Raw genomic sequence first — 26,724 nt, 5'->3', positions numbered from 1 at the left:
AAATAAAAATAAATAAGAGCAGATAATGTTTATGGAAATGTGTGAAAGGGATATTTATTTTAAGTTTCCCCTAGATTAGGAATTTTTCTAAACCAGGTCCTTTTTTATTACATTATCCTATAGCCGCATGCATTGCACTCCTCTCTTCCATAGAATGTGCAAACTGATTGTTTCTTTCCTATCATCCCTTTGGACACATACTCTTGTGATGCTGAAGAGGCACACATTGCAATTAAACATCTCCACTGCCTGAACCCTGAGACTACGTCTACACAGGCTAATCTTGCACAAGAGCATATGCAAACCTGCTCTTGAGCAAGAGCTGTTCTGCTGGATAATAGTGGCAGAACGGCTCTTACACAAAGGGGTTTTTGTGCAAAAATGGCAGCTCATTAAGTATGCAAATGAGGCACTGCGATATTCATCACCATGCCTCATTTGCATATGTTCTTGCACAAGACTGGCTAGTGTAGATGTAGCCTTGAGAGTCTGAGTCAACTGGAACAAGCCAGTTTCATATTTTTAATTGCAATGTAGACATACCCTTGGAAGTTTTAATCATTGAAGTGACACCCACACATTATGCAAAGTATGAAACAGAGACTAGTTGAGCAATACCAGTATTATCACCGGTTACAGCAGGGAGTGGACTGTAAGGTGCTTATAAATATAATTATCTCTGAAAAGCACAAGAACAAACCAGAGGCATATAGGAAGAGAGGAAGTTCAGTGAGGAAACAAGGTAAATTAAATTTTAAAAAATTAAGACTCCCCAAAATACTTTACAATCAGAAATAACAGAAACTGAAGTATAAAAAAAAATACGGAGTAAAAAAACCCAGAACCTACCCAAGAAAAGGAAGCAAAATTATTGATTCTGATGACATGGGATAGATGAACCAGAGGTCAGAATATGACTCATAGCTCAAAACCCAAGGGAATATATATATATATGACTATTCTCTCTTTCTTCTACTACAATTTGTGTCTAATTCTTTCTTTATACTAACTTCATCCCCATCTCTACTACCTAACGCCTGCTGCTGGCCCACAGCATTTTTTTGCCTTGACTACAGCAACCATCTTGTTGACTCTAGCACTGTGTCCTGTATGTCTCTTCTCCAATAAAGAGATTCTTAAGTCACACTGATGCCTATCAACTCTTCTCCCACCCACCAATCCCTCCAATAGCCTCTCATGTTTATCAGTGACACATTCAGGCATGTTATTCACCTTCAAGGATTTTCACAGCTCTATTCCTGCCTATGTATAACTTCTTATCCTACTACACCCTTTATAGAGGCTATGCTCTGCCACAGTAGTAGGCCCCATTTACTACTGCTAGCAAATCTGTGCTTGGAAAATTATTTTTGAATCTGTTGCCCTTCACCTCAATCTCCTCCACAGAAATCCTACTTAAGAATTAATTATTTCAGTCAGTCTTTCCTTGATGAACCTTTATTTAGCCTGGGCTTCATGCTTCATATTACCCATTTCTCCAGAGAGTGGGAAGAAAAATCCTGACAATCGTATAGTTTACTATAGTGCTCATCATTCCTGTATCTAAATTTGTTCTGGAAGATGGACCCATAATGGATTATAGAAACTTTCCAAACTTTATCCCTAAAGGAATGCTCTTTCTGGTGTAATGTGTGAATATTATTTATCATTCTGGTGACAGTGTAAACATTCATCAAAGACAAAGACCTTGAAAAATGTCCTAAAGATCAGACTTTGAATTAATCTAATCCCCTCTAGAAGCTTAACAATAAAATCTTGTCACTCAGGAATGCTCCTAGAGTCCAGAGTTGTTACCCTGCTGGAAAAAGTGGTGTCTTTTTTTCTTGAGAGACTGGTGTGGAGGATGTGTTCTCTAGCACACAGGTATGGGCTATTTACATATGGAAATAATTATATTGTATAGTGCTGAGTAAATATGTCAGAATTGGGAGAGGAATTTGTTTCATTTATAATGTTTGTCTTAAATTTTATAAATGCACCCATAATAAACACATTTTATTGTAACATTCATTCTCACATTTGCCATACTCAGTGATGTTAAGAATCTGATTCTGCACACTTTCTGTGCAAACAACTCCCACGGACGTGAATGTGTGTTCTGAACTGAGAGAACCTGCAACTTTGTAAGAGCCTCACGTCAAGGACATGGTGCTTGACAGAAAAGTCTATAAGCAGCAACTACATGTACAGAAATGTCTGCTGGCAAAATAGATTTTACTAGTAACATGTTCAGCATATAAAAAGAACTACATGCCAGCTAACAATAAGCATTTCTTCAAAATCTATAATTTCTTATAATTCCTTATAAGTATAACTAGCAAAAAATTATAGTCAGTAGTATCATCTGATGACTCTTATTAATAGAATATGTATCCTTAAAATAAACTTTAAAAGCTTTGATTTAATAACTTGATTCTCTCACTTAGAATGCAAAACATGCAAACAAGGACAAAGACCAGGAAACAAATAAATGGAATATTAATGAAAAAATTATGAATTTTTCCAACAGGCAAGGATAGAAAAAAGTTTAAGTAGTATTTTTTCTGGGTTTTTTTTTATTGAAGGGCATGTGTTTCTTTCCATTATTGGCTTACTAAAGCCCAGCTATCATAATATATTTTCTGTACAGATAAAAAAGAAATCGCATAACAAAAGACTTATTTTATTCTCTATAGCCCTAAGCAACACACTCTTGCTATAAAAACAAGATCCAACACACAGTGATATGCCAGTGTTATATTATAATACAAAATGTTCATGTCTGCAGAATTCCCAGTTAGATATAAATGACTCAGCAGTAGATTTTTAAGGCTAGAAAGGGCTACTAGATCTAGCCTGACCGCCTGTATATCACAGGCCACCCACACCAACCAGCTCCTGCACACTTACCACAACAACTGAAATTAGACCGAAGTATTATAGCCCATAGACTAGAGTAGACTATTATGTGCAACAGGCAGAGAAGAAGAGGGACTGGGGTTTATCAGTACCCAAGGCCCCTGCAATGGCCTTAAGTGAAACATATCCAGATAATCCTGGCAAATGACCCATGCACTGCAGAGGAAGGCAAAAATTCCAATGGTCATTGCCAATCTGATCTGTCTCATCTCCAGTCATGGCCATTCTTGATATTTGAAAGGAAGGAGACTAAAATAAATACAATACATTTCTCCTGTTTTTCATATTTGTAAATAGGACGATTTATAAAAAAAACCATATATTTATTCTGAGAGTCAAGTCTTTCTTCTAACCCTGAATTGTATTAGAATAATTAGGCTCTCTACCTAATGCTTTCCTCATTTGCCTCCTGACTAGCTTCTTTTCCTCACAGTCCCCACTAATATTATTATCCAAATTAAAAACTCAAAGAAATATATTTTCTAACAGACACCCTTTGGTTTTTGAAAAAGAAAGTTAACTTCACTATTATATGAGAGACACAAAAGTCCAAGGATTTACATGGAACATATGATACATCAAATGCTTCATACTGCTAAGCCAGGACATTTCCTTTCAAATGGAGGCTTAATCATAGTGATCCATTCTGCCACTTCCTGATTGGGTTCCTGGGATACACCCTACATGAGGTGGCCTGAGGACTACTGGGAAACATCAGCTGCTGCAGAAAATAGTCACCAGGAAACACAATGCAGATCACTGATGTAATGATGTCCTCTTTGTTTCCAGGTCCAATTTAAGTCTTCCAGTTTTATTCTTTAGTGCCTAAATGATTTTAAGCTGAATACATCTTTTCTTGGGCAATTTGGTAAGAATGAAATTCAGCTGATATGTTCAATAACAATGCAAAGCAAGAGATAGGACCCCTTGCTGAAAATGGCCTAACTTTCAAATGTTCTTCCTTTGTTGGATCACCAAAGCTTTAATTTATGTACCACTCTGGAGAACTTATCTCTTTTCCGGGCTTTTTCTGTATATGTAGGCGTGGTAGGGAGGGTTTTTGTTTTATAGCTATTGGATAATCTATTTGCATAGACATTTTAAAAGTGCATAAACTTATTACTAGCTTTGTAGATGTTTCTATAGCCCTGAATATACATATTTTGCATGAGTTTAATTTTTTTCCTCAGGCCCATATATCCTTCACATGGGATTATTATTATTTTGCAAGCAAAGAGAGGAATCTAAGGGTTTTAGCAGTGCAGGCTGTATGTGTCTTATGGACCAAATTTCTGAAATCTTCAGAAGGGTCTCAGTGTCAGAAAATGTGGCTGTTCCTAGCATAGTGTTCAGGATCAAGAAGCTACAGAAGTACTGCAGTGTCTCCAGTTTTCACAAATAGCATTTCTACGTCCTTAATAGGAATCCTGCAGAAACTACCGCCAAAGTCTCAACTTCCTTTGCCTATCACACTGCAAACTCCAAATAAATGGAGTTTGACACAGTCAACAAAAACTTACTCAGGAATTTACCTGAGGATTTGTGAAATGACAGTGCTAAAGACAGCAGCCATCTTCTAGTTCATCCATTAAGCCTGAACCCAGCACAATGATTTTGGAAGAGCTGGGGAAAAAGAGAGAATGCTGCCATCTTCTAGAACCATATGATTTCATCCCTGTCTACAAACCCAAATGATTACAGATATGATAATTCAGTGGCTAACATGCTAGGCTGGAATTGAATCCATATCCCTAACTCCATCGTCAAGTTCTTGAAGGAATATAACAATCTCTCCATGCTTCAGCTCCCCATCTGAATGGGGGGAAATGTTTTTACCTCTTGGAGCTTTTGCAAGGATACATGTAATAAAGATTCTGAGGTATCATGATACAGGTTGAACCTCTGTAGTCAGGTACTCTCTAGTCTGGCAATATCCATGGTCCAGCATGATTTTAGTTAACTGGATGTCCACTTATAGGTGTGGTCAAGTTTCCCGTGGTCCCATAAAGATTGCTTATAGCCACTAGTCCTAGCTCTCAATGTTCTGTGCTCTAATTTACCCTTAAAAGCCTTGTAAGCAGTGGAAGTGTTGGTAATTCTGCAAAACAATATTGACCTCTCATGATTCAGCAAATTCTCTGATTTGGGACTGGTCACGTTCCAAGGGTGCCAGTCTAGAGAGGTTCAACCTGAATGGCAGTTTGAGGAGCCATCTATCTAAGCAGGATCACTTCTTTACTGGATATGTCTCAGTATATCATACAAAATTGATGTTAAAAGATACTGTTAAGGTTGCAATGTGAAGCTAAGAAATGCCAGAAATAAGCTCGTATGTGCAAACTTTATTTTACCCTCTTTTGAATGTGAATCATGATACAGTGTTCTATTTTCTGATCTCACTTTTTCCATAGGACCCCTGCCATATTCAGCATACATAGTGGGTAGTGCTCACATAATGGGCAATTATTAAGCATTTTGACATTGCTCCATTTTCAAAGTGTGGCCTTAGGCCTTATTTACTGTGCACGATTTAAACAATGTTCAGTGACAGATTTTAGTCACAGATTTTAGAGGTTCAACTTATATCTTCATTTCACAGCTAAAGACATCTGGCATGCAGATTATGGTCAAAAGAATCCATTAATTTTTGGTGCCCAGTTTGTGACCCCGATGACTTGATTTTTCAGAGTCTTTGGACAGAATTATATAGCACCTGATATGTTCAAAGCACAGCTCACAGTCATTTCAGTTCCAGCTGAGAGTTCTCAGCATTTCTGAGAATCAGACCTGGTGTCTCAGGTCAGACACCTTGAAAAGCTTGGCTTAAATGATTTGCCCAGCATCACAGAAACTGTTGTACAGAAAAGCGAGAGATAATCTAGTTCTCCAGGACTTCATTCAACTGCTCTGGGAACCATTTTTCTCTCTTCCTGCAATTCACTGCTTCGTTCACAAAACACTTTTGAGTTTCTGCAACAAATGAGGGTGGGGGAGGGTCCTTCAGATAACACCCTCCTTTCATTTACAACCCTGTGTCATCCAGAAAGCAGGTTCATTCTGTTCATTGAATAGGGCAGGGATCCTGGGAGAAAAATGGTATTCAATTAATTACTGTATCATAAGGTGCAGAGAGATAGACTTTATGGGCCTGGCAGGGGGATTACAGAGAGTACAAAGGAGAAATTCAGTGCCCAGATCTGAACCCCGCATAGCTGCAGCAGCCCAGAAGTGCAAATGAGGGAAAAGTTATGTTCACCCCCGAATGGATATATCCAGTGTAGACAGAATATTAGGGGAATTTAGCTGCTAAAAAGCTAATCAGTCTGTATTAAGGAAGTAGACACTATTTCCCTCTTCCACGCAGGCATTTAATATGGCCAAATTTGCACAGATTTATACAAGGACAACATACACCATATTCCTAACAAATGGTCCCCTGCAACTTGCCAATAATCAAATCCTTGTTCCAAAGCATGGAGATACTGGAAATAAAAGGTCACCAGAATTTTTTAACGTGTGTATAAACTGGAAAACATCGGAGAAAATTTTAGCCCAAATTGCTGAAGTTAAGCAAAGTGGAAAAACCTGAAAATATGGGTCACATAATGGAAAGTACTGAACATTCTGAACAATGACAAAGATACCAAGCATACTTAATGTTTTTCCCCAAAATGCATCTTCAGAATAGGGTGCTTTTTTCATTGGGAAAATGTCCCCCCTTTACTTCAAGAAGTGATGCATCCCACTATACCTTATAAAAGATAGCTTTTATTTTTAATTGGTTCCTGGACATTGCCAAAGGCAGGGTACAGTACCTACTGTTAAGACCACAAGTTCATTTCTTAATGCTTCACTGCCCAAAAAAGCAGACGTGAGGATGAAAAGGCAGGAGACTAACGAGGAACAATTATTTAACTATAATTGTAGGGGAGGAAAGGAAAGGAAAGAAAGAGAAACAATAATGATTTTGGCAAAGGAAAGATAACAGTTTCAGTGAAAAGGAATATTTGTAGGATAAGGCAATGAATAACCTAGTTATAAAAGTTATATAAAATTCCCGATGCTAAAAAGGATACATTTATACTTTGATAGTTGGTTAAATATTTTTTGTTTTTGTCTTGCAACATGACTGAGATAAAGGGTGACTGATTTGTGAGAAAGGATATGAGGGGGAGAGATGCATATATAGAGCTTCATTTTTTATTTAGATTCATCACAGTGTACTCTGGAGGATTTTCTGCTTCAAAGGAATTGATTTGAAGATGAAAGGACCAACATTCTAGTTTCTTCTGCTGCTGCAGCAGTGAACACTGTATTAATTTGAACTGAATCTGTCAAAGCCAGAGGAATTTGTAATGCATGTTAGATAAATGTATTCTTTCCATATTATAAATATACTGGGTCTATGGCTTTAAGCATCTTTGCTTTACTTCATAAATAAATTGCCACTAAATATGGATTGGTGGAAGTAGAAATCCAATGAAGCCACCTAAGCTGAAAACCACAAGTGCAAAGTGAACTGCAATATAAAAGGTAAGTAGATTAAAAACTGTATTAAAGTTTAAAAAGTCCAAGATTTTTTCCAGTATTTTAATATATATATATATATATATATATATATATATATATATATATATATATATATATATATATATATATATATATATATACTGGGATTTTCTGGATGAAAGACTGACTTTAAAACAGATTAAAAATTCATTATTTTCTCATGCTTAATTGAATTGTAATGTATTAGAAACAAAAGATTTTGCCAGAAGATAAGGCACAACATTTTAAATGTAGCAGTTAAGTTGAGATGCTTACATGGAACAATCCAGTCGGTGTCCTTCAAAATAATCACTGTTGGATTATTTTTGAGAGTTGCTGTACATGTGCAGATCACATGCAATTTGTGGGTGTTCACGAGGTTTGTAAATCAGATGATTGGTTCTTAATGGAGACAGCATAGTCGGAATAAGCATCATTAAGAAATCTGATCAACTGAGTTGCTATCATGAAACCTTCCCTTAATAATTTGTATTTGATGTTTGTACACTATATTATCTACAGTAACAGAGTTGGTTGGTGAAGGAAAGTTGCTGATGAAGGAAGGATATATTGAGAATAAAAATATCCAGAAGTCAAATGTAATTAGTTAAGTTGTTTACTGACTGTGCATTCTGCTCCTCATTTATGGTAATAATTCCCATTACAGCCCAATGACACATCTTATTTCTCCCACAGTTTTCAGGAAGCTTGATAGGAAGATAGGATGAAAACAGCTGTAGAACATTAATACTACAGGGTATGTCTACACTACAGCGCTAATTCGAACTAACTTAGTTCGAATTAGTTAATTCAAACTAAGCTAATTCGAACAAACGCATCTAGAACTAAAAACTAGTTCGAATTAGCATTTTGCTAATTCGAACTAGCGCGTCCACATTAAGTGGACCCTGAACCGGATGAACAAGGATGGCCGGAAGCAGTGCCGGCAGGGCATCAGAGGAGGACTTAGAGCGTGGAGATGCTGTCTCAGGCTAGCCGAGGGCTGTGCTTAAAGGGTCCCGACCCCCACCCTGGACAGACAGTTCTCAGGGGTGCCCCTCTTGCAAAGCAGTCCTGGCTTGCATTGCCCAGAGTACCCACACTGGGCACATCACAACACTCGGCCATTAGACCGGCTGCACTTGCCTCAAGCTGCCATCTGGGGAGAGGGGGCAATTGGGGGGCTGCAGGAGAGCTTCCACCCCCAGAAGCCCGCAGAGCCAGCCCAGTCCTCCCCATCGGGGGCGCGTACCCCATTCCTCCCTCACCTACTTCCACTTACCCTTCCCAAGCCCCTCTTCTTGATGTACAAAATAAAGGACAATTGTGTTCAAAAATGGAATCTGTCTTTATTGAACAAAACTGGGGGAGACTGGGAAAAGGAGGTGGGAGAGAGGAAGAGAGGCTGGGAGAGGGGAGGGCAACTACAATGATCAGGGGTTGGGAACAGGTCCCATATGAAGAGAGGCTAAAGAGACTGGGACTTTTCAGCTTAGAAAAGAGGAGACGGAAGGGGGACAGGATAGAGGGCTCTAAAAGCAGGAGTTGGGTGGAGAGGGTGCATACAGAAAAGTTCTTCATTAGTTCCCATAAAGAAGGACTAGAGGACACCAAAGGAAAGGAATGGGTAGCAGGCTTCAAACAAGTAACAAAGTTCTTCTTCACAAAGCAAAGAGTCAACCTGTGGAACTCCTTGCTGCAGGAGGCTGTGAAGGCTACAACTAGAACAGAGTTTAAAGGGAAGTGAGATCAAGTCATGGAGGTTGGGTCCATGGAGTGCTATTAGCCAGGGGGTAGGAGTGGTGTCCCTGCCCAAGGTTTATGGAAGGCTGGAGAGGGATGGCACGAGACAAATGGCTTGGTCACTGTCTTCGGTCCATCCCCTCCAGGGTCCCTAGGGTTGGCCGCTGTCGGCAGAGAGGCTACTGGGCTAGATGGACCTTTGGTCTGACCCAGGACGGCCATTGTAAGCTCAGGGCTCAGGGTCGGTCGTCTCAGTGGACCACCTTGATTTTCATGCACACCTGCTCCTGGTTGGCCAGGCTGGCAGCTCTCCTGCCCTAGACGGCCACTTTCCTGTGCCTAGTGTGGAGGTCGTGGATGAGGTCCACGATGTCCGCACTAGCCCAGGCGGGTGCCCGCCTCTTGCGGTCCCGGGCAAGCTTCCGGGAGCCGCCAGCCTGGTCCCGGGAAGAGGGGGAGGGCTGGGGTGCATCGGGTGGGTGGCTCAATCCGTGCCAGGTGCAGGGTCTGCTGGCTGGGTGCTGGCAGGCTTGCACCTGGCACGGGCACCGTAGCCAGCCCGTGCCCCTTTAAGGAGTCCGCGGCCGGGAGGGGGGCAGACGAGTTTCCCTGGTGTTGGCCAGAGTGGCCACCAGGGAAACCTGGGGAGGGCTAGCCTCCCACTAGTTCGAATTAAGGGGCTACACACCCTTTAATTCGAACTAGCTAGTTCGAACTAGGCTTAATCCTCGTGGAATGAGGATTATCTAGTTCGAACTAAGCGCTCCGTTAGTTCGAATTAAATTCGAACTAACGGAGCGCTAGTGTAGCGCCTATGAAAGTTAGTTCTAACTAACGTCCGTTAGTTTGAACTAACTTTGTAGTGTAGACATACCCACAATCAGGCAAGGGAAAGATTGACAAGACCAGTTTATATTGGGGACATTCCTCCCTAATAATCACAACTTTCAAAAATATGTCAAGTTTCATGCCAAAGCATCACTAAGCACCAGTGATAGCTGGTTCCACGCCTCAGGATCCAAAGCAGCTTGAAGGGCTATAAGTATCATAGAACAAGAGGCAAACAATATCACCCTGTTCCCAAAAGTTTAAGTGAGTCCAATGCAAGACTCCATTAATGAATTAATAAAGTTGATCAAGCTGTAAGCCCAAAGTCTTGACTGAATTGTCTTGTATATTTGATGCTGCTTTTAATTGGGGATTTGTTTTTCAGGAGCAAGACATACTAAGAACCATAATTTGTTAAATAATTTTAATTCATAAACTCTAGCAATAGTTATTGTCTAGAAAATGGGAGTGGGCATGAACTCCTATAGAACAAACTAAAACTATCTACTGTTAGGATACCCGCTTCAAACAAAACATAGTCTATCCCATTATCATCTTGAGCGACAAAAACAGGATGCTTCTGTTAAATAACTTTTAAATACATATAGTAGAAGCCACCTTAGGATCATCCCTTTGCAGGCTAAATTCAAGACTTGACAGTTAAATAAACCAGTTTAGACACCGATTCTAAAATATGTAAGTGGTTTTATGGGGTGATATAAATCAACATGAACACACAACTTACATTTATAGATTTTTTTCATTTATTCATTTTTTAAACAATTTAAATGTAATAGAAGAATAAGAATGTACATTACCAATTGCAGTTTTGTGGGGTACTGGTTTAAACTGCTCAAATGGCTTCAGTTTAAATTGGGAACTTTATATTGTCCATATGAGGGCTTTATACTATTGCTCATGGCTATAGCATCCAAGTGCCATCGAGGTAAAATTGGTAGCAAGAATGAAGTGGACCTCAGTCTCTCTTACTTTTCCTCTCTATTTGGGGTAAATACACTGGATGGAACAGATTTGCGATGTGTGTGTTAATTGACTGATGTGTTAATGCATTGACGGATGTGTTAATTTCTGGGTTTTCATGGGGACATGGTTGGAAATTTTTTGTGGGTAAGAGCAGTGGATGCGGACATGGAGTCTCTCACCTGATATCGTCAAAATGTTTTGTCAAAGAGGAAGGTTTTTCATTGTTTCCTAAATATATGAGCTGCCAAATTCATGTAAGCTCATGTGGAATTTGTGTGGACACAAAAGAATAACTCTTTGTCCTTAACTTAATTGCATGTCATTCTGTGCTTTAAAAAAAATCCCTAAAAGCGAACTGAAACCAAAATATATATAGGAAAGCTTGGTCAGGTTGTCTTCATTTTCTGTTGCTCCAAAACAATGAATTCACTTAGGTTTTGGTCACATACATGTGCTACTTAGCATAAGCTAATGTGTTTATCAAATAAGTAACATGAATATTTGACATGCTTCAACAATGTGTCTGCAAATAAATTAAAAACAGAATTTCAATTTAAGGGTTTTTTTCCTTTTAAATTTAAGGCCTGGGATTTATAAACCCAGATAATGGGCATCACATAAAGAAGGTAACAAAAGATGCTCTGTCAATACAGCCCTGTAAGCCATGTTTAGAAACTATGTAGTCTTCCTGTAGTGTTTCTCTGTATCTTCTATACCCACAAACTAGTTGAAAAAATGTAAGTGTAAGAGCATAGATGAGGGGTTTTTCTTTTGTGTGTGCATGCTAACATTGTGTCTTAAAATCTAAGTGTCCCTTTAATGATGCTGTTGTCATGTTATTCCCATTAAAAACTGATTAAAAAATAAAAGCATGGAAAAATAATCCTTTCCTTTTCATCTTGATACAAACTGCTGGTATCTGGATTATCTAGGGGCTCCTAACTAAACTAACTACTGCTACCAAAAGCTGGTGAAGGAAAGCAGCACATATGCCAAGTCAGTTACATCTCACCCAGCTGTTTCTTGGTAGATACAGGTTCTCACATCCCACAAATACTCTGAAATCTGTCCATTTTTTTCATTTCAGTACAATCTGAAATTTAAACTATACAGAGGAAAAATGTTTTTCTCACATATTGATGTAAAAAATAAAAAAATACCATCAACAGGAAAAGGTGTATCTCTTTATAAGGAGGAAACAGTATTGAATGAGAGTACATGATGCCATTTTATTTAGTCACTGTGCTATACACTGCATCTTGGTAATTTCAAAACAATTTTATGTTGCTCCCCACTCCCAACATATTTGGTTGTGTAACATGAAGTTCACATACAGCATGTATTATTTGTTCAGCTATTTGTAGTATCGAGTTCATACTACAGGATAATGTGCTAAACCCATATATTTAGGAGTCAAATGTTTACTCTTTCTGGTGCAGTCTAAAATCTCCTTATTAGCTGATGATGGTACAAAAAAGCATGTAAAACAGCAAATGCAATTTCCCTGAACACCACATTTCCCACTATTCTGTCACATGCATTTATCTCTATAGCTCATGCTAAATTATTTTTCAATAGTTAGCTACTCTGCTATAGATATGTGTTAAGCAAAAACCTTATTCTATAGTAAGAAGGTGAGTTCTGTTGCTAAAAGGAAATTCACTATTAATATGCACTGTTCATATACTATAAACTTGAGAAAGTTTGTATGTCTGTCCAAGAAATACTCCTAAACAGTAAGAGCTAAGACTATCAAATTTGGTACACAGCTTCCTCTTATAATAACTTACAGCAAGGTCATGCGTGGATTGTGCCAGGAAAATGGGATGTGCCTGGAATGGGATTATGCTCATAAAACCACATAGATAAGAGACAGAATCACCAGGCAAGCAAAAGGGGCTGGCTGTGGGCACACCCCCAGCTCCTTGGGACTGCTCCAGCCCTGAGCTTACCACTCCCCAGGCAGCCTTTAGAAAGGGTGTGGCTCCCCATGATTCCTATTGGAACATTGCTGGCTAGTCTCCTTTTTTAAGGAGTGACAGGCAAGTGCACAGTTTGCTGCATTCCTCATTCTGGCTAGGGAGTGCAGAAGTACCTAGACCTATCCTAGCCTGCAACATGCACCCCTTCCCCTTGTTGTGCCCCTGGAGTTGCACTGGCCATGGAGAGGCACTTCTCACCTGCCCCAAAGTGCTGTGCTGACAGGGGACTGGGGTACTCCTCTTTCCATGGGGCATCCTATATACTGACCGCTGATACCCAGCCCACCCTGGAACAAGGATTTAAATGAAGCATTTTCATTTTATTTGCCACAAAACAAACATTAATTGAGTTACAGTCCAAAGCAATGCTGGATTAAATCTTCTAGTAGATAATCAGTTACCAACAGATAGGAAGTAGGTACATAAAAAGAGTAAGTATAAACACTTAGAGAACCACAGTAAATTAAATGAATGGTTTCTGACAACAAAAGTACAGGAAGGAAATGTGTTTGGCTTCTGAAATTATCAGAATCCTTCAAATCATATTCTGCAACACTCCAGAGAAATAGGAAAACAATATATGGGACTGTTTATGAAGGGAATGAGCTAACACATAGGAATAGATGAGGTCACTGACATAGGGGAAGGGGGAATTTCATGAAGAATCTTTATCACAAAGAGAGAGGTTGGAATAGATCCTTAAATGGAAAAGAAGACAGGTAAATCAGGGAATGGAAGCAAAGAAGCAGCACTGTCGAACAATGTTGGACATTGAAGAATGTTGGACAGAAGAAAAAAAAATCCCAATATTTAAGTCAGATTTTTTTCAAGAGTAAAGATTTCTAATGAGAGAAAAATTGTCTACAAATATTTGGGTTATGGAAGGAGACTATTTTGCCATATCCTCCTAGTATTTGCACTAGTGTTTAAGGGAAAAAATACAGAATTCTACTCCTTCGTACAAACGTACAACCATTTTGGGGCTCTCTATAATTTCAGCGTCTCTCTAAATGAGCACAGCATTCCAGAATCTCTCTTCCTCAGTTTCATTGACACATTTGGCAATATCTCCAGTGCTGCATCCTTAGTATCAGAAGCACTACCTTTGTACATAGGCTTTCTTACAGTTTTTTGCAATCATTATGTTCTAAGCATCTCATATTTTTCTAAGTGTATGATAAAAATGTTCTCATGAAAATTTTGTAGCGGACAGACACTGAAAAAGAACACGTTTTGTGTAATCACTTTATCTAAATGGAGTATATGGAGACATCATTTCATATAGGCTTGGTGTTCCTGTTCAGACTTATTCCATTCTACCATCTATCAATCAGTTAAAAGTGTTCAAGTGAAACAGGAGAGCAACTACATGTCATTGGTTATGTGAAACTGGCATTTTTTGAGACATGCACATACATTTTCCTAGTTATTTCTGACTTTGACTAAGATACTGCTTTGTTGTTCATGGAAGGCAACTTTCCATTTTGGATCTACCTTGTTACGAGGGGGAAAAAAAAATGAGAAAAGTATATTATCACCTCAATTATAACTAATAAAAAAACCCACATTGCTTCCTTTCTTCGGTTTTTGAAAAACCTCAGGAAGTTTTTCCTTAAAATTATTGATTGGACAAAGCTGCTTTTCAGTTCATACCATTTCTTTTGAAAAAGTAAACTTCTCACTCTCCCTCATTGGAAACCAACAGGAGATCAGTGAAGAGAATTATCTTTCTGGCTTCATATTACATCTCTACAACATTCCTAGGTGGACTTAATATATGGCCAATTAAACATTAGGCATCACCAGTATTAGGAAATTTAAACTCAGTAGCAAAGCTATGTATACTGTTTACAGAGTTTGCATAGAAGTATACATTTAATGTAATGCTTTTTATACTCATTCTTGATTCTTCAAGCTCATCAGCATATATGGACTCTTCTGAGCACCCTGAACCCCAATCAAGACAGATGGGATCCCTGACTGCACAGATTGACTTGCGGGATCAGAACCTAAGGCCAGGACTATAGTACAGCCAAATAGTGTAGCTAAATTCAACCAATTTACCATGGTGTCTTCCACCCCATAGAGTCAGCAGGGGCTGCTCTCCCAGGGTGCATCTACACAGCAGGGCTTAACTCGAAATAAGCTATGCAAATTGAGCTACATCAATTGCATAGCTTATTTTGAAATAGGGAGCATCTACACAGCACTTATGTCAAAACAGAGCACTCTTCCTCCAACTTTCCTTACTCCTCATACAATGAGGGTTACAGGAGTAGGAATAAGAAGTCCTCCAGCTTGACAGTATTTTGACACCATTTCAAAATAACTGCCTGCTGTGTAGACGCAGACTAAGTATTTTGAAATAACTAGCACTGTTCCAGAATAAGTGTTGCAGTGTAGACATAACCCCATTGACTGCAGCTACTCTTCTCATCCTGGTGGAGGGCACTCAGAGGTCAATTTCTTGCATCTAAGCAGATGCAGTAAATCAACCGCTGCTGGATTTATTGCTGTGACATCAATCCACTGTCTAGTGTGGACAACCCCTAAGTCTGACCAACTATTTTATTTAACTCCTAAATGCTTATTCTCAGGAAGTTAGCAACACTATATAATTGGAAGTGAATGAACTTTATAAACTTAAATCCTAATATTTCCAAAGCATATGTGCAAGACTGTCCCAAAACCATGTCTCTTTTCAATCAGAAGATAATTTCCGTGGTCATTTGATGAATGCTATGAAACTAACCACAAGAAATGTTATGTATGTGGCAAGTATACACAAACTCTCTGAAGAATGAAGTCAGCCAACCAACCAATTTAATAAAGGCCATAACAGATACCAAATGAAAACTTCCCATCACTACTGGTTTGGTCTGGATTTGTAGTGGTGACCCATCAGGAAAAGGTTCTATTTCACAACCCCTACCACCTGAGCCATTTAACAAATCCGTTTAAATTCTCTTCCTGAGATGCTGTTAAGTGCTATAAATCTATTTTATTTCCACTGAAAGGCATTCTGAACTAGCTTTAGTAATGTGACCTATCCCAGAGAAAATCCCTAATTAAATTTTTATAATACTTTTGGCAGAAGCCTTCCTTGGGTCATGTTATAATGAAGGTTAAAGTATTATTGCATTTTAAATTAGCTCTCAAATAAACAAAGTAAGCGTTCACTTGCATGTTTTCTGTATGGAAATCCCATTGTGTGAAAATGTCACTGTTTCACCTTTTTGGGCATCATGAGAAATCCTAACGGACTGAACCAATGAACTTTAATATTGAAAATGTTTCTCTCCCAACCTTTGCATAAATCCAATGCCAGAATTATTCAAAGAAGTGATTCAAAGCATATAACTTTACGGATGTGAAAGCTTTCATCACTACAGGCTGTAGTGAATTGGCCAGTTTGCCAGGAGAAACTCTGCATACCAAGATAATATTTACACAAGAAATATGCCAAAATTAATTCTACAACAAAAGACTATTTCTGCTGAGAACAAACAAAAGTAGTCAGATTCTTGCTCCACGTAAGAGCAACATTCAATTCCTCTGGTGGTGGGGAGGGTTCATCCCATGCTATGTGTAGCGGAAGTCCCACCCATTAGACTATGCTGGGCATGCTCCAACTGATGCCTCACTATAAAAGGGAACAGCCAAACTCATTCTAGGCAGAATGCTAAAGAGGAAGGCTCAGTAGTGGAGTCTCCAGGTCAAGAGTTTTCACAGCCCCTGCCTGCAGAAGCCAGAGATCTCGATAGCTAAACTAAAGGTCTGTGGCTAACAAGCCCCTGGGACTCATCCATGCTGAAGTGTCCAGAGACCCCCTTGCCCCATGGACTGCAGCTTTTGTAAGTGTGGTAAGAAGTGACCCTGGCAGGATGAACAAGTGGTATCCTCCCTAGTGAGGTCCACCTGTTTTGGTGGGATTCCTTGCTGACCAAATACAGACCACTTTGCCACTGCAAAAGTGAGAGAACAAGTCAGAGACCTAGATAGGAAATGGAAGAATAAAATAAAACGGTTTCCTATTACAAAAATATTCACTAACCAAGAAATTCACACACCAAATACTGAGCTGTTGTAAGTTTTGAACTCTATAAGATCTTAATTTCCTAAAGAGGAATATAGTAGGTATATTCTGGTTTATTTTTAGTTATTTTCCAATTTCCATTGCACTTGTGTTATTTTTCAGTATAAATTCAGGGAAATCTTGCTTGATCCTTCTGATTGCCTCACTTACCCTTTCCCTACATTTCATACTTTTAACATAAGACCATAAGAATGGCTGTACTGGGTCAGACCAAAGGTCCATCTAGCCCAGTATCCTGTCTGCCAACAATGGCTAGCACCAGGCGCCCCAGAGAGGGTGGACCGAAGACAACGATCAAGCGATTTGTCTCCTGCCATCCCTCTCCATCCTCTGACAAACAGAGGCTAAGGACACCATTTTATCCCCTGGCTAAAAGCCTTTTATGGACCTAACCTCCATGAAATTATCTAGCTTCTCTTTAAACTCTATTATAGTCCTATTTTCAAGCAAGTAATGGCTTCCCAAACTTTGGAGTGGACCAGAGTCACCAGGGCATGATGCAAAGTCATTCTCTCCATACCACTAGGGTCTGCTGGCCTGAAAATTTGAGACCCAGGCACTGATCTCCTACATGGTAGCATATGCATTCTGCTACCTGACCATCAGGCAAACCCATTTCATATTATTTTTTTAAGAAATAATTATTTTATGAAGAAAATATATTTTATATATGTATTCTTGACTTGTATAGGCTGATTCCTAGCAAAGAAGAACTTTTTACCAAACAACAGAGTTTTGTACCCTTTACTATATTATCTTTCATATAAAAGCATACATGTATACATATATTCACAAACTTGCTTGAAGTTCTCAATTAGGGATCATGTCACAGGGTGTTCCATCTGCTACCTGGTATGTCATGTTGCCTGGCCCATTTGCTTACTTACAGTACACACAGGTCATTACTTTTCTGCATATAGATTTTTGTTCTTTAGAATCACACATCAATGTTCAGGAGGAGCGTTACACCCAGCTTACTGTATCATACCCATTTCAGCCTCTGATGTAGCCCCTCACTTTCTATTCCTGCGAACTATATATTTTCCACTTTTAAGATAATTGTCCTATAGCCCAGTCAACACTCTCACCTTAATAGGTTAATTGTCTCCAATAAAGCCTGTAATTTTCTCTTCAGCTATGGAATTATCCAAAGGTATGTCTACACTTTCTCCCTAGTTACTCTGAGGAGTAACGTTAGTTCAAACCAAGGGGTTTGGTTGGAACTAACGCGTCCCGTTGCACACTTCCTGATTCGAATCAGCTGTTGAGCGGAGTAACGCGCTGGCAAGATCATGCTAGTGAAGCGCGGGATATTTAAATCACCACTTCATTAGCAATTTCGGTCACCTACATTTGTATCCCCAGCTCAAACTAGGGAGCAAGTGTAGATGTACCCCTAGTGACCAGGGTGCTGCTGCAGCTAGCACTCTGCTACAGATCGTCAGTCTAATTTTTAAAAAAAGCCATCAAAAGGTTTACACAATTCAAACTCACCCCACATTTTGTTTTAGCTTCAGATAAGTCTGATTAACTTTCTTCCCATTCACACCTGCATCCTTTCAAAGGCTTGCATATTTCCAGAAAAAGAACAGAAAGTAATGTTCTTGTGGTCTTTCCAGCATGGCTAAGAACCTGATCTACTTTATATCTCACTTGTTTTTGTGAAATTTCAAGCCAAGAGGTTCAGATTAGTTTTTTATATATATGTCCTTTTTGACATGTGATATAGAATTATTTCATCTAACTCACATAGGGTATGTCAACACTATCTACCCTAGTTTGAACTAGTGTGGCTAATGTAGTCATGCGAACTTGCAAATGAAGCTTGGGATTAAAATATCCCGGGCTTTATTTGCATGTTCCCGGGTGCTGCCATTTTTAAATGCCCGGTAGTTTGGACTCCCTGCCCGGGGCTACATGCGGCACGGGCTAGGTAGTTCGAACTAAAGCCCCAATTCAGACTGTCGTTACTCCTCACTGCAGGAGAAGTAATGGTAGTCCGAATTAGGGACTTTAGTTCGAGCTACCTAGCCCGTGCCGCGTGTAGCCACGGGCAGGGAGTCCGAACTACCGGGCATTTAAAAATGGCAGTGCCCAGGAACATGCAAATAAAGCCCGGGATATTTTAATCCCAAGCTTCATTTGCAAAGTAGAATGACTACAATAGCCACCCTAGTTAGAACTAGGGTGGCTAGTGTAGACATACCCATAAGGACTTAACATGATTACAGATTTCTTAGTACTGTTACACCTAAGTACATGACCCCATTCCTCAGAAACAAATACCTCCACAATTTCAGATGAGGAGGTATTCAATTTTCACCACCAGATGTGAATTTTGCAGCTCAGATTCATCCCTAGCCAAGATGTATTCCCTGATAACAGTAAGGACACCATGAAAAATATCCCCAAAAGCTAGCTAACTGAGACACAATGCAGTATATGGTCTGCATTTCATCACATCCACAAATAAAACCTTGGCACTTTGACAATCAGTACAGATGAGCAGTCTGACCTTTCAAAGGGCAGTACTCTCTGTAAATATGCAGAGCTGACTGACTGTCATACACAGTAATTACTTACTGAGCAGCAGATACCCCAGGACTCTTGAACATTTCTTACAAACCTCAGTCAGACATAACTCAATGGTTCAGTTGTTTGAGTGATTCAGTTGTTTTTCAGGTTTAAACAGAGAAGAGAGCTTGGTAACTTCCTTTCACCTTAATTCATGCTGAGATTTTGAAAGGGACCCACTGCAATTAGGCACCCAATACAAACGGATGTTCAGCGAAAGTTCAGCCTCATTTGAATATCCCAGCAGTACATCTCAACTTCAAAGTTATTTGCATTCCACTTAAAAGTAACTGGAAAACAGTTTCAATTTACCCATTAAAAGCAATGGTTGAGTTGTACAGCTGCTGTACAACTGGCATGGCATTCTCACAACTGTTCTAATTTTAAAAAACGAAATAAATGTATTCCTCTAAATTGTAGCTATTCCTTTGGTGTAGGTGACTGAAATGCTGCACAATCATTTTTTGGAGCCTACAATGGATAAAAACCCAGGCTCCTTCAATGTTAAGTGCTGATAGTTACGATACAATAGTGTTTTATCAGTGTCAGGTATAAGGGCACAGACATGCATATTTGAATAGCAAGAGAGGCATATGACAGATATTGCAACCACATGCACTATATTTAGGGATTGTGACAAAGCCATTGGTGCTAACTGGCAAAAGGTTCAGTGTTCTTTACAAGCAATGCCTTTGGTGATGTATTACACTGCCATCCCCATTTACACCATGAAAGCCAATGGAAAATCATCAGTTATCCAGGAAGAGTGATAACTCCCTCCCATTGGAATGAGCTATCTCTGACATGTGACTTACTTTCACTCCAAGACCATAAGGGCATAATTCTCATTTCATAATGAGATCCATTCAATAAGGAGGTATCTTAAGGAGTAGGTTGCTTCATGAAGGCCCCATCATATCAGGGCTAGTAAGTGCTGCAAAACAGTTTTGTGGTGAGAATCTATTTTACTACATAAGAAAGGTACCTATTAAATATAGGTACCTGACCATATTTTGTGATTTTTTTTTATTTTTTGCATCTAACCATTTGTGTCTATCACACACAGGCTTTTATTTTCATCATTATGATAGATGGTGGACTATGATAAAACTTGTGAACTAGAGTACAATGTTGCTTTGAGAACACAGATCCTGGGATTTAAGTAGATATCCATTGGTCAGGTGCTGGACACGATGGAGGAGTATTTTGAAGGAACTTGGGAGTGGGTGCACCCACTGTCATCCAATAGGGTAAAGGCAAGGCTGTAGCCCAGAGGAATACTTCAGTGGCTGACAGGCTGGTGGCATTAAGGAGCTAACACCCAGCCGGCACAGGCAAGATTCCCTAGTGCTGGAAGCAGGGGGGCAACAAGGTGACTCTCTACCCAGTAGTAATAGAGATATAGCCGAGTTAGTCTGGTCTAGCTGAAGCAAAAGACAGGACTATGCAGCACTTTAACGACTAACAAGATGGTTTATTAGGTGATGAGCTTTTGTGGGCCAGACCCACTTCCTCAGATCTTCCACAATTTGATCTGAGGAAGTGGGTCTGGCCCATGAAAGCTCATCACCTAATAAACCATCTTGTTAGTCTTTAAAGTGCTGCATAGTCCTGTCTTTTGTCTCTGCCCAGTGTTCCTCAAGAAGCAACACAGGGCCTTATTGTATTAAGTTTGTGTGTGTCTGTCGGACAGGGATTGTATGCAACACCAGGGAGTGTAATCACAGCTTCTCCAGATACCAAGGAGAGTGGGTGGGGATAATTGTCAATCACTTAGGTTGTGAACAATCTCCAGAGAGGTACCGCTTTTGGGGAAAGTTTGCATGTATTGGCTCCCTGTGGGTTTCCCAGAGACCAATAGAAAAAGAGGGGAAGATTATATATGAAGACTGGTTTTAAACTTAGGACTCAGAGTTTTATTTTTTGATCTATCAAATGGACAGGGCTTCAACCTTGCAGAAGGACTGGAATAACTTTGGCCTACTTCGGGTATATAAGACTAATGGTGACCGCTGGTAAGCTTTTAAACGTGTATAGAAACATTTATTTTTACAGGATTTTGCGACTATACTTCTAGGAATAAATGTGCTTGCTTAGAAGAAGCTGTGTGGCATCTTCTAACTGCTGGCAATACACTGTTCACAGTCCATGGAGTGTAAATATGGCACAGGTGCTGACCTTTAGGCAGATAGCTTATTGAGGCTATCACAGAGTAAGGTATAGGGCTGATCAACTTTAAAACTCCCACTTAGAAAGAAGTATAACAAGGGGCCTGCCCAGTGGCAGGTGATGACTGTAGACTAGACATATGACTAGACACTGCTGGAGCTGAACACAAGAAGGAAAGAGAGATACAGATGCAGTTACCCTGAACCTAAATAAGCCACATATGATTCAACATGGGACTAAAACAAAGCTAAAGATCCAAGCACACCTGGTTGCTATAATGCGTTTAGACAGAAATTTAATAATTGAGTCATCTTCTACAAAGAGACTAAACTTAGCCCCCATTTTAAAACTCCACTGAATCTGAGACTGATGAAAATCCAATATTTAATGTTTATGGCTCATGCCTATTTTTAATACTAATGTAATATTATGAGACTGCCTCGTTCTTATAGATTATTTTTCCATTGGAAGTTTTCAAAACTCTTCATAAAGCATTGTCCCGGTTTTACAGGTGTAGTGTAGGAAGGAAAATGAAGGAACTTGCCAAAGGTCACCCAGCAGGCCTTTGGCAGCCAGAAGTAGAATTCAGGTCTTCTGACATCTAGTCCAGTGCGCAAGCCACTATTCTCTCCACTAGGCTACAGTGCAGCTACATGTAGGAGGCTTATTCTCTAAAATACATAGATAATTCAAGTCTACGAAGAGAGACAGAGAAGTAGACTTATGAACAGCAGCAAGTTACTGCACTTAAAAAGTAAAAAGGAAAAGTTACTGCAAGTAAAAAGTTTCAACTAATTACAGGTAGTTCACCTAAAAATTGACATTATACAGATGGTAGTACCAAGTTAAACTTACTTCACTGATTAAGTTAATACCGTATGAATTCTTACAGCAAATATTGAATCTAATACGAGCCAATTTATTATGCATTTAACAGCCAGATGGACCTTCATAGCATTACTGGTTTATCTTTTGTTTTTGTAGCTGAAGTCTGGATAAATTAATTGCCAACATTGCAGATAAGGAAATTACTTTTTCATCTCAACTGCTGGGAATAAAGAGAAGGTACATAAGTATGGGGGATATTTGATATTTACTTCTACTACCTCAGATTAACTTCCAACAATAAACCTAGTGTGTAAGAAACATCCAACTTCTTATAATGACCTTCCTCCCTCTCCCAAATGGAAAAAAGAGCACAAGCCTACTATTTTATGGTAAAATATTTATAGAATATGTGAAGAGGACATAAGACATGTGGTGTAATTTCAAATTCTGTACTATTTAAATCACAGAAACCACTCAAACTAGTTCACAGGTTCAACAAGCCTCTTAACAAGCCATTATTTAGATGAAACCATTTGGAAAAATGCTAATGTTTAAACAGTGGAAACAGAGAGAAAATACATAAGATTATGATGTTACAATCACCGAGACAATACCTTGTAACTGAAAAAGGTCTGCTGTATTGTTTATCTGTTGGGGTAGAGGAGTCAGCTGAAAATATCAGGTGTTAGAAACAGCTGAGAAGTTTACCACAAAAGAATATGAGGCAAATCAAAGGGCAAAGTACTGATTACAAAGGAAAAATGTAATGCACAATTAGAAAATGGGGAATAACTGAGTAAGTAGTAGTACTGTTGAAAAGGATACGGGGATCATAGTGAACCAGAAACTGAAGGAGTCAACCATGTGATGCAATTGCAAAAAAGTGCTAATATGCAACGGAGTATTAACAGGAGTGGCTTATGTAAGACATGGGAGGTAACTATCCCTGTCCACACAGCAATGGTGAAGCCTCAGCTGGAGTACTGTGTACATTAGAACATTTTAAGTACAGGTTAGGCAAATACCTTTCAGGGATGGTTTAGGTATACTTGGTCCTGCGTTTGTACAGGGGTTTGGAGTAGATGACCTCCCTTGTAGCCCTGCATTTTTAGGAATGCAGGAAGTCTAGATTTAGGTACTGTTTGGGTTTCCTACTTTATAATGCTGTTGGCCAACTCTCAAGTGAATTGCTTGCTCTCTCAGTTCCAGAATAAATCCTCTTTTTTGTTTTTACAGTTGCATAAAAGTGAAAGGGAGGAATACTTGATGGTAATTGACTCAGGGTAATCTGTAGTCCCTTCTGACATGTTCAGTGAAGGCAAATTTATTAAAGCGAGCACCCATCTTCATGTCAGGGAAGATACATCATAATGAACAACAAAAAGCTTAATTCACCAATATATTCATGAATTAGCATTCTGTCTAGTAAACTTAATGCAACTCCCCCACCCAGCCCACATACTGCCATAAGCAATTCCTCTTTGCAGCTCCAATTCTGAAGGTCTAGAAAAAAAGGAGTCAAGTATTTGAGTTGATTTATTTGATTTGACATTTTGAATAGGGCATAATCAAGTAATTCCACTACTGCAGTTATTTTGTAAAATATTATCTTGTATAACAGTGAATAAAGTGTTCATTTTCTTCATTGGATTTACATACGCCTGCTTTTGGCATATCACACACATTTACAATATGTCTCCAAGCCTACCTTTCGGAGAGACATCTATATATAGTAGCTTTAACCATGCATTTTATTTTTTATTCTCACATATTTTTGCATTCTTTTTGTTAATTTACACCTACAATCTACAGTATTTCAATTCTATTAACAGAGATATAAGCTTGCATTTCTCATTGCCAGTATCATGTGAGGAAGTAGTTTGGGGTATCAAAATTCTCACTCTGTGTGGAACCTCTCTCATGTTTAGTGGTGAATGTTTGCTCACATTTGTACTTAGGCCTTTCTTAATCCTGCTGTAAGGAATTCACTGATAAAGGCTTTGGAAGCTGACAATGAATATGTATTCTGAGATTTGCAACAGTTTATAAAAGCTCTCCATATTCACAGGTAGGTAAGGAAGACAGACTTATTCCCCCTAGGTTTCAACAGGATGACCACCATTTATGGGAGTAATAACATTTTAAGAGACCTTAATTTTCAAACAGGAAGCAGTCTGGCTCAGTCTAAAGAACAGATGTAAGAAAGGACTTTGCTGGAATAGGGTAAAGAAAAGTGTGCTTCTGTGTGCATGGAGGCGGCATTATAGACAAGGGAAGTCTGAGTCTAATATATAGGGATATACCATCTCATAGAACTAGAAGGGACCTTGCGAGGTCATTGAGTCCAGTCCCCTGCCCTCACAGCAGGACCAAATACCATCCCTGACAGATTTGCCCCAGATCCCTAAATGGTTCCCTCAAGGATTGAACTTGCAACCCTGGGTTTAGCAGGCCAATGCTCAAACCACTGAGCTATCCCTACTTCCTCAATATGCAGTAGTGTAATGAGGATTGACTGGCCTGGGCCTGTGCATCTTCTTGACATGGCAAGCAACAAGTCAGAAAGGAATGACAATATTAAAGAAAGGACTGATGAAAGTGAGCAGTGGTTGGACATGGATAAAAGGGAAGATACGAAGCTCAAGAAGAGTTGTGATAGATAACGGGCAAGAAAAGTGAGGTAAGGCATTCAGGGGACAGTGCCATAATGACAGAAATGGGCACAGGAAAAAAAAGCAATAAACCAGCATTGCTAGCTATGGCTAATACCAGAAGGCTGGGTGCTACTCTGTAGGGGGTCACCAAGTCTTGAGACTTCCAAAGACCAGAGGCCACATGGACCTCTAGTGTTCTTCTTGCATTTGCAGCTGTTTCCATTCCCAGTAGTTTATGTTGAGGCTTACACTAGATATCTTACTGGACCATTTCTCCTAAATCAGAACTCCCCAAGCACCCCAAATGAAGACACTACCACTTGAAGTAATTTAGATCAGATGCAGTTTCAACAGGATTCTTCTTGGATAACTGTTAGTGAGAAACTCAGACTCAGAAGCATGCAATGATAGTGCTATGAAGATGAAAGACTGCAGCAGTCTAAGAAGAATCTGCATAGAAAACCATCATCTCCAGAAGATGACAACCTTGCCAGCTAGTCACCTGGGAAGATCTTTGAAACTTGCAGATCAAGCAAAGGAGGCTCTGTAGTTTACCTCAAGGAAAATTCAAAAGTGAGATATCTTATTCTGAAATTAGCCTGTTGGGAATTTGAGAAAGTACTATGGGAAAAGAGAAATCGGATTAGCATTGATGTGCCTACCACAGACTTTTAAACAAAACTGGCTGTGATCAGTACCTCACCATGGTAACAATAAATCTAAAGACCTTATCTTTGTTAATTCTGAAAATCATTATCACAATTAGGTTGGTCAGGCCCATATAGCATCAATTATCATTGTGGGCTGTTTCCTGGATTAGGAAAGTAAATTCTTCATCTTAAAATTTGACATGTTGATTCAAAGATGAAAGGTTAACAGCTAACTGGAAATTTGGCCATGTTCATTATCACTCAGGATATTTTGAAATAACTCCCAATATAATTATAGAACTCAAATAGCTATGTGAGGCTGAATAAATACAATTCTTTCCCCAAAAAGAAAATTAACACAATCCATACCACATTATACAATTTTCTTACATCATCTATGATGCTATAATGTTACACTTTTCAAACAAAGCAATAATGAGAATTCTGAAAGTAGATACTAAGAGGATTCCTAATCTATTTTTCTCACTCAGCTGAATTGCACTGAATGCAGCTTCAAGGAGCTGTATAGACTCTGATCTTGACTTTGGAGTGAGTCTGTTTGTGGGCTATTTAAAACTATGGTATATCTATAGGATTTTACTATATAAGTTAAACTAGGTCATATAAAGAACAGTAAGAGTGAATGTTTTCCCTGCTCTCTTCCCAAGCTGATTGAAAATTATTATACAACATTTTCTTTAATGAAAAAAATCAATACTACTTCTTTTTCTATAAACAAATCACCTTAA

At 39.1% G+C, this 26,724-nt stretch overlaps 1 protein-coding gene across 12 annotated transcripts in view; it reads right to left on the bottom strand.

Annotated features, from left to right (window-relative positions):
* The window catches only part of DMD (dystrophin), a 2,135,104-nt gene that overhangs the window by 1,379,921 nt on the left and 728,459 nt on the right, over window positions 1-26,724 (bottom strand). The gene's annotated exons all lie outside the window — the stretch shown is intronic.

Source organism: Pelodiscus sinensis, chromosome 1, assembly GCF_052426305.1.
Source record: "Pelodiscus sinensis isolate ZL-2025 chromosome 1, ASM5242630v1, whole genome shotgun sequence".
Taxonomy (NCBI): domain Eukaryota; kingdom Metazoa; phylum Chordata; order Testudines; family Trionychidae; genus Pelodiscus; species Pelodiscus sinensis.
The sequence above is the reverse complement of the archived record's forward strand: the minus strand, read 5'-3'. Positions and strand labels throughout refer to the sequence as shown.